The sequence below is a fragment of the Alnus glutinosa genome, chromosome 2, assembly GCF_958979055.1.
Source record: "Alnus glutinosa chromosome 2, dhAlnGlut1.1, whole genome shotgun sequence".
NCBI lineage: Eukaryota > Viridiplantae > Streptophyta > Magnoliopsida > Fagales > Betulaceae > Alnus > Alnus glutinosa.
Window position 1 is genome coordinate 998,027 of NC_084887.1, and position 11,546 is coordinate 1,009,572.

The following is an 11,546-nucleotide window of genomic DNA, read 5'->3' on the forward strand; positions in this document are numbered from 1 at the left end:
GTCGATCATGTGAATCCAACGATGGCGAAAAATGTACGTGGATCGATGTGTATATAATAACCGGTGATGTTATGAATTTCATTGAATAAGGCGGGTTTAAAAAAATTTAGAAGATGATCCGAATAATCGGGTCCACCCGGGATAATAGGGTTTTGGCTGGCCATCCAGTTACCAGAACCGGTTATTAAGACCCTGGAGCCGACTCTTGATTTTGGCCAATAACCGGGAATCACTTCCAGGTTTACACTCCTACTTTTGGTTCGTTTAATTTACAAATCACTTCTTGTGGTATCAAAAATAATTCAGAAGTCCATGTGTTAGATGAAAATAACAATTTACCCTCTAGAGTCAATTTCTGTCCACAATTTAACATAATTCGTTTGGTTGACACGCCAGACTTAATTAAAAAGCAACACGTGTCCCTCTTTGATTAAAAAAATATAAATATAGAAAAAAGTACACATATTCTCCTCAAACTACCGCCTCATTGTCAATGTTGCCCCCAAACTATCAATTGTGTCAATATCTCTCCTTAAACTACCAAAAAAAATGTCAATATCCCTCCTAATTACAAAAAAAAAAAAAAACTGGTTTTTCATCTTCCTTTTCTTCTTCTTTTTTCTTCCTTTTTTTTTCCATTTTTTTAATTTAAGTTTTTTAATTATTTTTTCGTTTTCTTTTATTTTTTCTTCAAAAAATTTTAGTTTTTTTTTTTAAAAAAAGAAAATAAATAAAATTAAATATTAGATTTTTTTTTTTTTTTTTCAAATAGACCCTTACTGCAATATCCTGCAATTATATGAATGCACATAAATTACATTACATCAATTGGTATGATATTAAAAAGAAATTCATACTCATAAAATTTTGATAGATAACACTTTCTTCAACTAAACAAGTAGCTCACTTGCTCGTCCCCACAGTTGTTTTCCCAAAACGAAAACTTCTAGACAATTCTACCATTTGGTTTCCTTAAATGGAATTCCGATTAGACTGAAGGTTGTTTAATGAAGATGTGGATTGAACAAAAATGCTTCAAGAGAATTAAATACTTCATGCAAATCACGTAGCAGCGCCAAAACACTTAAGTTTGTCAAAAAGCCTCTAGGGTTTTTAAAGTATTGGCAGTGTAATTACTAAAGAATGAGAACGGATTGTTAACAGTGCTCTCTGAAAATCCTTATGTAAAGAAGTCTTACTAAAGGGGCTCTTTGCGGCTCTTTTGTAACTGTCTCATCAAGACGACTTGATGATGATGCTCTTTGGAGCGCAATTGGAAGGATTAGGTGCCACGCTCCCGTTTTGGGATATAAGGGAAAACGTGAACTTGAGTGTTAAAAATATTTAAATGAAAGCGTACATTTACAACATATAGATTGTAACTTCCTATTTTATTATTTATGCCTATTAATAATTTTTTACAATGCCATGAATTCTGAAAAAGAGACATACTATACAATATAAAGGTTAGGTCGATCCACAACGATTAGCGAGAACTACGACATTACAACAAAATGACTTCGTCTTGCTGTGTCATCTGAAAAGATGTGAGGGAAAAGTGACGAGTTTAACAACTCAGTAAGGAAAGCACAACAAACAAGAGTATGATATTTTTCAGGAATTCTAAATAAAGTTCAAATAATTTAGCAAGTAAAGAAACAGTTAAATGGCATACAATTAGATCAAATGCAGAATGATGCATGAATCATTTATGCAACATTTAAGTTTTATCCTCCACCAGCCCACCTCCGCTATATAGCCGTGAGCGGTGCACGTTACGTTTGGCACGTCCAAAAGAACTGATCCCAAATGACCTATACGCTCATCCTGTCGTCACAGGGGAGAGCCGATGGGTTAGGAACTTCCCTAGGTGAAGGCCCCCCAACCAATAGCCCACACTTTTGGTGTGGTTGCCACGCTACCAACATGGATCCGGATCGTAACACGATGCTGCCGTGGGATAAAACTTTGTATAATATATGCACAAAATTACGATGATGCCATCATTTTTTGCTCACATGGAGCACATGCAACATATAAGATATGGTGCACAAATACAACTATACATAACCTTATGAAATCATCATATAACACATACATTTCAAGAACCATAATTTCATTAACTTCATTCTTATGGTGCACGTGTAACTCATTCACAATTCATACTTTGAGAGTTATAATTTTATCTACATCGTATAATCACATGAATTATCAATCACATTTGATAATAAGAGTAATATCATTACAGAATTTAAAAAGACAAGTAATATAAAGAAGTAAAAAAGTTTTAGAAAAATCCTCGACTTTTTCTCTTGAAAAAGTTCGATTAAAATTTCGCCGGGATTTTAAGGTTGTGTTCCCTTACCTGGACTGGTCATTAGTATCGAGGTCGAGCTTTTACCTAAATAAATTGAAAGAAGAAACTCAGAAGAATATTCTGAAATTTTAAGTCTAACTTAACCTAAGGTACCTACATATATCCTATATAACATGAAACCATAATATTCTAAAAAGAATACCACATATTTATATTCATAAATAAATCAACATCGCTACTTTATTAGACTAAAACATCAACACTCAAAAATTTCAACATGAAATCATTCGGCCTAATCCACAGAAAAAGCTCTCTCGCCAACCCGGAATTCACCCTCAACTTAACCAACAAAATTCAGAATTTAATTCATCAAAAACTTCAATATCTAACATGTTTTCTATAGAATATCCTTCTCAACCTCAAATAGTAATTAAAAACTCATTCAGCATCAATGGAAAATCTAAAACACTAAACCAGTTTTTCTTCAGAAAATTCTTCACAAAGCAAATTCCAAAATGTCAACAGATACCACACACTATACGGTCTTCAACAGAAAATCTTTAATAGAAATCACCATACCCATTTGGTTGTCCTACCGAAAATCATCCCCACTAAAACAAAATCCCCAAAAATCCAACAATACTCAAAAGATTCCATGATCCAATCAAAAAAAAAAAATACCCATTCATTTAATCACCAGAAAAAATCAAACAAAAATACCTTCTCATTTAGTTCCTTTACCGGAAAAACAAACCAGAAATAGATTACACGCCTATATGGTAATTCTACAAAGAAAATTCTCCAGAAAAATACCCCCCAAAATCACAATACCCATCTATAGAAAATCTTCCCCAAAGCAAACCCATAAATATTGTAGTAGATTCCACACCCATTCGGCTAGAAAAGAAATCAAGGACACTCAAAGAATTTTCAATACCATTCTATTTTCTAAGAAAAATCCCCCCAAATTTTCATAACTCCATGAATCCTTCTAATCACCTTGAACCACTTCAATCCAAACCCAAATCAACTAAAAAAGAAATCAAAGCTTAAGGATTTTGCTTACCCAAAAACGAGTTCCTCCTTGTCTGGGTACCGAGAAAAACACCGAAAAACGCTCCTTGGCTCCACCGGTGTCGTCCGCTCCAACCCACTCCATAAATCTGACCTTTCGATCTCTCACTCCGTGATTCCGTGAATCTCTCTCTCAAACTCATTCTTTCCGTGTCTCTCCCTCGCCCTTTCTTTGTTTTGTTCGGTTCAGAGGTAGAGAGGAAAAGTCTGGAAGAAGAAAGGAGGAAATAAAAAGGGAAGGAAGAGAAAGAAGGGGCTGTGTGTTTAAAGAGGAAAAGAGAAGAGGGGAGGGGGTGTGCGTGTCTCAATATCGCAGGGGATTTGGTGCATGTCTGCCATGTCTGGGGATAGAGAAAAGGGGAGCAAGACACATTTCAACTATTTTGAAATGTGTCATCAGAAGGCTCCCCACTTGTCTTTATTTTGCTAGGTCTATAAAAACGTGTCAAGCAAAATTTTTTTTTTTCATCTCTTAATCCCTTCTAATCTCTTTTAATAATATTTAATATTATAACAATTTTTTTTTTTTTTTTGGGTTCTCTTATAGTAAGGAAAAATATACTATATTTTCTTTTAACAATATCTAGCATTATACACAATTTCCTTGTGTTATATCCTTCCCTCCTTAGAAAAATTCCACGGAATTTTTCTTAACTAATCGCACAACAGCATCACATATTTTCATAATAATCTTTCTATTGATCTAGAGCCACTAACATTTTATTCTTAGCCTCAAAGCAATAACTAGTCTTTACCCTTGTTAACTAGTATTTCAGTCTTACAAAAGTCTACATTCTCTACAAGCTTTAATAACATCTATACACTTTATCAACTACGATCTTACAAGCACTACTTGTGTTTCTATATCTATCTTAAGTTCAAATCAATTCGCCAATCTTCCCTCATTAGTTCAAGACTCATTAGTTAGACTAATGACATAAGGTAAATCATACAAATTCTTTTATACCACATACTCTAGCTTACTTTTAGCACCTCAAACTTTTAGATAATGTAGAAACTTATCCCAAAAACTTTAGGCACAAAATTTATTCCTCAAGCAACCTCAATATTACTTGATTGTATCACTTGAAGGACTATGGAAAGTAACTTTCCGTTCTATATGCGAACCGATTATTCTATATAAATTCCACTTATCATTTATTTTATCAACTCCTAGCATTACAAACGAGCACTCTAAATGTTCTCAATTGTGGTCTTCAAAACATCCAAACTCGTGTGGCTTTCTTACTATCTCAAATGTAAACCTTTGAACCTATCCTCGTATGGTATCGTGGCTTATACCTCGATTAAATATAAGCATCATAATTCCCAAAGGATACATCACCTACATTTTCAATCCAATTTAACCATGCCTTCACGATTTTGCCTATCTCCACATTTTCTTGTTATTTAGATCAACTAGCTTCTCGCTCTGTCCCTGGTAGTCAATACTTATAATCCTAAACATATTATATGAAATTGTAATCATGCAATAACACCATTGCACACCATAGATAACGCAGCTACTATCTCATGCTTAGAACTCTTCTCTAATACATGTGTTCATATCAAATGTTTTTAAAAATACTTTAGTATCCTCTTCACTTAAACAGTCATTTGTGTTAAACCTCTTTAAATTCCAATACCTACATAGCCAAACTGAATCCATCATAACTATAGATATCCCAGGGGATTTTCCTACCAAGTGTATCAGTCACAACATTAGCCTTTCTAGAGTAGTAATCAATCAAAGATCATAATCATTAATCAACTCAAATCATCCATACTACCTTTTAAGTCTTTAAGAATAAATGAATATTTATGTAGTATTTGCAAAACTATCCAAAAAACAAATTCCATTTCTTCAGATAATTCCATCATTGTATCATAGAACAATGATAATCTTACATTAAGAGACATAAAAATCTAAGTTAATACTTTAATAAAACTCATTAATGAGATACACCCACACCACCAAAATCCTATACAGCATATAATACCATATCATGAATCAGACCTTAACAAAGTATGTTCTATCTCTTTATGTATTCACCAATTATAGCCTCATCATCAAGTATACAATTCAATAGTTACTCAAAACTAATCAATTCTTCAGCAACTTACCAATATGCTCGAGTGGTCCTAAAAAAACTTAAAAACTTTTCACACAGTCAAAATCAAACTCCAAATCTTCAAAATCAATATTAACAACCCAAATATAACTCCCAAATTTAATAGTTACAAACATCAAGATCAAGCTAGCAACTAAGAAATGAACATACTTACAAGCTCTTAGTCAATAAGCCACATATCATCAATCCTACCCTAATTGGTTAACTTCCAGAATCATAACAAAACACACATCCACCCAAAACAAAGATCAATCATCTATCCACAATTCTTTGTAGCCAAATTAAATTATAGTATACTCAAAACCTTCTCATATCAACCTAGTTTCCTCGATAAACTTCATAATCTAACAGCAACTACGTCAAAAACTTCCAACCAAAAATTTAAATTTCTTAATACAATCCGATCTTCTAACTACTAAAAGGAAACACTAATCTGCTTTAATCCTTGAAAATGTTTCTTACACTCTTTGGTCCAGTCAACTATATCAATGAGATCGCCATACTAATAATCATTCCATTATAGTATTCAACAAGACTTAAGAAACTTCTATCACACTAGTCGACATTGCTCAAAGAACCACAACATTCACCTCTATAGAAATTCGATCAACACCCCCACACATCATTTCTCTTGAGATTTGTTATTCCACCCTCAAAAGATATCCATGCTTCTCTAAGCCTTAGATTACACCAATATATTATAATCAAAAACAAAATCACCGAATTCATCAAATTCATATATGTAGCTAGAGTGTTAGTCAACCAAATGTCATAAACATTCTATCCTCAGAATGATCCCAAACCAAATATATCCAATTAAATTCGCACATAACTCTTTACCATCAATTTTCTTAGTACTATATATAAGTACCAACTCCGTTCCAATATAAGTCAACACAAAGAATTCACAATTTCATATAGTTGATCGCATCAAATAACTTAGCACTACAACAAAATTCTAGCAAGATCCACCCTTAGATTTTAAGCCTACTGTCCTCAAAAGTCCACATAAGCTTAGTATCACTTGATACCACCATTGCCAAGGGGTAAATTGATTAAATCTCCATATTTACCTCAATTTTGGTGGTTAACTAGCATTCCATGCCATTACCAATCCCTTCAGTATACTACTGAAACTATCTATCCTCGAAATAGATATCCATCATAAGAAAGAAGTTTTAGGTCCATTACATCTCTAAACTCTTAATATTATTCTTTTTGTAATTTTGATGCACTATGGAACTTCCAACAATTTAATTGATCTTGATACGCTAAGTCCTCAAAATACATCTTTCCTAATTCTCCCAAGATTTTTCGAGTGCGCATCGAACTTTTAGTATTCACGTCAAAAATTTGCTTCCACTACGTGATAACAATGAGCCAAATTCTATTTCCTATATCCATATACCTTATCAATAGACCACAAGCCTGTAAAAGTAATATGCACCAAAAGTTTGCAAGTAAGTATCCTTCTTAATCATACCTCAAAACATGGTCCTAGATATCAATCCATCCAAAACAAGTTGGCCTATAACCGATGCAATATAAAATAATTGCTAGACTCCTCGAAAAAGATTGCGCAACTTAATACTTAGGCTAACAGATCTTGAAACCTATTTCATTTTGATACTGTTCATAGCATATACTTTGGTATTAATTCCAAATTATAACTTAGATCCTAAAGACCTCAACTTTAATAAAATCAATCCTATGGTCCATAAAGTCAATCTGCTATGATGCAAGATCCTATTCGCTCCTTAGTTCCTATAGAAATTAGACTCTAATAAGATCAACTCCTACGGTCAATAGAGCAAACTGCTCTGATACCATCTTGTCACACCCCCGTTTTTGGATATAAGGGAAAACGCGAACTTGAGTGTTAAAGACATTTAAATGAAAGCGTACATTTACAACATCTAGATTGTAACTTCATATTTTAATATTTATGCCTATTAATAATTCTTTACAATGCCATGAATTCCAAAAAGAGATATATTATACAATATAAAGGTTAGGTCTGTCCACAACGATCTATTGCTCTTAGCGAGATCTACGCCATTTCAAAGAAATGACTCCATCTTACTATGTCATCTGAACAGATTTGGGGGAAAAGGGGTGAGTTTGACAACTCAGTAAGGAAAGCACAACAAACACGAGTATGATATTTTTCAGGAATTCTAAATAGAGTTCAAATAATTTAGCAAGTAAAGAAACAGTTAAATGACATACAATTAGATCAAATGTAGAATGATGCGTGAATCATTTTATGCAACGTGTAAGTTTTACCCTCCACCAACCCACCTCCGCTATTTAGCCGTGAGCGGCACACATTACGTTTGGCACATCCAAAAGGATTGATCCCGAAGGACCTATACGCTCATCCTATCATCAAAAGGGAGAGCCGACGGGTTAGGAACTTCCCTAGGTGAAGGCCCCCTGACCAATAACCCACACTTTTGGTGTGGTTGCCACGTTACCCACATAGATCCGGATCGTAACACGATGCTGCCATGGGATAAAACTGTGTAATAGATGCACATAAAATTATGATGATGCCATCATTTTTCGCTCACATGGAGCATATGCAACACATACGATATGGTGTACAAATACAACTATACATAACCTCATAAAATCATCATATAACACATACATTTCGAGAACCATAATTTCATTAACTTCATTCATATGGTGCACGTGTAACTCATGCACAATTCATACTTTGAGAGTTATAATTTTATCTACATCATATAATCACATGAATTCTCAATCACATTTGATAATAAGAGTAATATCATTACAGAATTTAAAAAGACAAGCAATATAAAGAAGTGAAAGAGTTTTAGAAAAATCCCCGACTTTTTTTCTTGAAAAAGTTCTATTAAAATTTCACCCGGGTTTTAAAGTTGTGTTCCCTTACCAAAACCGGTCATTAGAATCAAGGTCGAGCTTTTACCCAAATAAATTGAGAGAAGAAACTTAGAAGAATATTCTGAAATTTTAAGTCTAACTTAAACTAAGGTACATATATATATATATATAATCTTCTAAAAAAAATACCGCATATCTATATTCATAACTAAATCAACATCGCTAATTTATCAGACTAAAACATCAACACTCAAAAATTTCAACATGAAATCATTCGGCCTAATCCACATAAAAAGCTCTCTCGCCAACCCGGAATTCACCCTCAACTTAACCAACAAAATTCAGAATTTAATTCATCAAAAACTTCAATATCTAACATATTTTCTACAGAATATCCTTCTCAACCTCAAATAGTAATTAAAAACTCATTCAGCATCAATGGAAAATCTAAAACACTTAACCGGTTTTTCTTCAGAAAATTCTTCACAAAGCAAATTCCGAAATGTCAACAGATACCACACACTATACGGTCTTCAACAGAAAATCTTTAATAGAAAATCACCATACCCATTTGGTTGTCCTACCGAAAATCATCCCCACTAAAACAAAATCACCAAAAATCCAACAATACTCAAAAGATTCCACGATCCAATCAAAAAAAAATACCATTCATTTAATCACCAGAAAAACCTAAACAAAAATCACCTTCTCATTCGGTTCCTCTACCGGAAAAACAACCCAGAAATAGATTACACGCCTATTCGGTTTTTCTACAAAGAAAATTCTCCAGAAAAATACCCCCCAAAATCAAAACACCCATCTACAGAAAATCTTCCCCAAAGCAAACCCATAAATATTGCAGTAGATTCCACACCCATTCGGCTTGAAAAGAAATCAAGGACACTCAAAGAATTTTCAATACCCATTCTGTTTTCTAAGAAAATCCCCCCCAAATTTTCACAACTCAACGAATCCTTCTAATCACCGAGAACCACTTCAATCCAAACCCAAATCAACTAAAAAAGAAATCAAAGCTTAAGGAATTTGCTTACCCAAAAACGAGTTCCTTCTTGTTTGGGTACCGAGAAAAACACCGGAAAACGCTCCTTGGCTCCACCGGCGTCGTCCGCTTCAACCCACTCCAAAAATCTGACCTTTCGATCTCTCACTCCGTGATTCCGTGAATCTCTCTCTCAAACTCGGTCTTTCTGTGTCTCTCCCTCGCCCTTTCTTGGTTTTGTTCGGTTAAGAGGTAGAGAGGAAAAGTCTGGAAGAAGAAAGGAGGAAATAAGAAGGGAAGGAAGAGAAAGAAGGGATCGTGTGTTTAAAGAGGAAAAGAGAAGAGAGGGGAGGGGGTGTGCGTGTCTCAATACCGCAGGGGATTTGGTGCATGTCTGCCATGTGTGGGGATAGAGAAAATGGGAAAATGGCCTTGACCAACATGTAAGAAAGTCCTCAAGGAAAGGGTTAGAATTTGGAGCAACCATCTCGCAACAGCTTTTGGGAAAATGGCAGACGTATATGTGTTCTGATTTTCGTTTGTTAATTACGACAGAAACCACAGTATTAATAATTATTAAAATTTCTATAATCATTCCTCTTCTGTATTTCAAAAAGAAAAAAGAAAAAGAAATTGTGAGCAATTATCTCCGTAGCATGGAAAGCTAAGATCCTAAAACTAATACAAGAAGTGTCTTAATTATAAATATTTTTTGGGCATATATAGGAAAGTGACTATTTAGACGACAATTGTGTTTGTAATATAAATATATGTGGGTTTGTTAAAAGAAGAGAAAGAAGAAAACACAGAAACACACCTAAGAAACGAAGGCAACATAAGCATGCATATGGATTATGACAGAAATTTCATATAAATTAATTTGTAGGAAATTTCATATAATTCATATATAAGATTGACATGTATTTTTTAAATAAATGAAAAGCACATATTTTTTTATTAATGATATTAAAAAAGCATGTGAGAAATACATGTTATTAAAACAATATATATTTCTTACATGAGGGTTGTATAAAATTTCCTACAAACTGATTTATATGAAATTTTTATCCTAAGGATTAAATGGAAATTTTATTAAAAAAAATTGGTTCAATAGATGATCATAAAGATGGTTGGCCATGTGTAACTGAATTTAAAATGAATTTATTTACAAATGGTTGGCCATGTTGCATCTTAGTGAGCTCTTATTCAAAATTTCCATCAAAATTTGATTAAAAACTCAAAAAATTCACTCCAATAAATTCTTTATAATTTTTTTTTTTTTTACTATTATCAAAATTTCACTTTAAATTTAACTCAATATTTAATTACCTATTGATTTTTTTTTTTTTTTTTCTTTCCCGCTTTCTCACTTCTTCCCTTCTCTCTCTCCACCACCTTCACTTTTCTCTCCCGTTCACTTCCTTCCCCTCTCCTGATTCTTCTAAGCTCCAGCACGCCCACGCTCCGGCTCCAGGAAAAGAAAGGAAAAGGAGAAAGGAAAGGAAAAAAGGCAAAGGCAGAAGAAAGACGAAGGAAATGTTCTTCTTCTTTGCAGGAGGAGTACAGCAACAGGTCAGGCATGCAGTTGCTGAAATATGGTGTGGGCAGGTGCATAGCGTGCCGGTCGCCGGCCGATCTGGTGGATTACGAGAAGGTCCTGAAGATATTCTTCGTTCCGGTATGGCGGTGGCCGGGGAAGGAGCCTCTGATGTATTGCAACAACTGCAAACTCTTCTTCCCTCCGTCCTACTCTCTGCCGCCGCCACAGACCGTTTGGGGGGGTTCTCTTTGGCATTGTGTCAAATCGTTTGGGGGTAAATGCGAAGACTTGAGGGTTTTGGGTTTTTGTGTGGGATTGTAACTTCGTGAAATGGGGTTGTAAAAATTATGATCTTTTGTTAATGGTTGTATTAATCTCTTTACTGTAGTGTGATTTCAAAGAGGGGAAGTAATTGGCGGCAAACTTTTTTCTGTAATTTCGTGAGATGGGGTTGTTTTTCTCCGCTGTTGTGGGAAGCTTCGCTAGGAACCTGGAACTTGGCCACGGCGTTTTGTTCAAACAGTTTCAGAGCCATGAACAAAGGTGGGAGGCTCTCCACCTGGTTGAGTTACCATTTGAGAAATTTGGGAAAGAAATTATATGCAGTGACGA

The 11,546-nt window shown here is 34.4% G+C and overlaps 1 long non-coding RNA gene and 1 pseudogene across 1 annotated transcript; one reads left to right on the forward strand and one right to left on the reverse strand.

Moving 5' to 3' along the window:
• Positions 1-1,317: 1,317 nt before the first annotated feature.
• Positions 1,318-9,917, reverse strand: LOC133860148 (uncharacterized). Its single transcript, XR_009898875.1, has 2 exons — positions 9,447-9,917; positions 1,318-1,537 (listed from the first exon to the last, which is right to left on the reverse strand). It is a non-coding gene; the product is annotated as an uncharacterized LOC133860148 (long non-coding RNA).
• Positions 9,918-10,930: 1,013 nt separating this feature from the next.
• LOC133860182 (uncharacterized) lies at positions 10,931-11,310 on the forward strand (annotated as a pseudogene).
• The last annotated feature ends 236 nt before the right edge of the window (positions 11,311-11,546 follow it).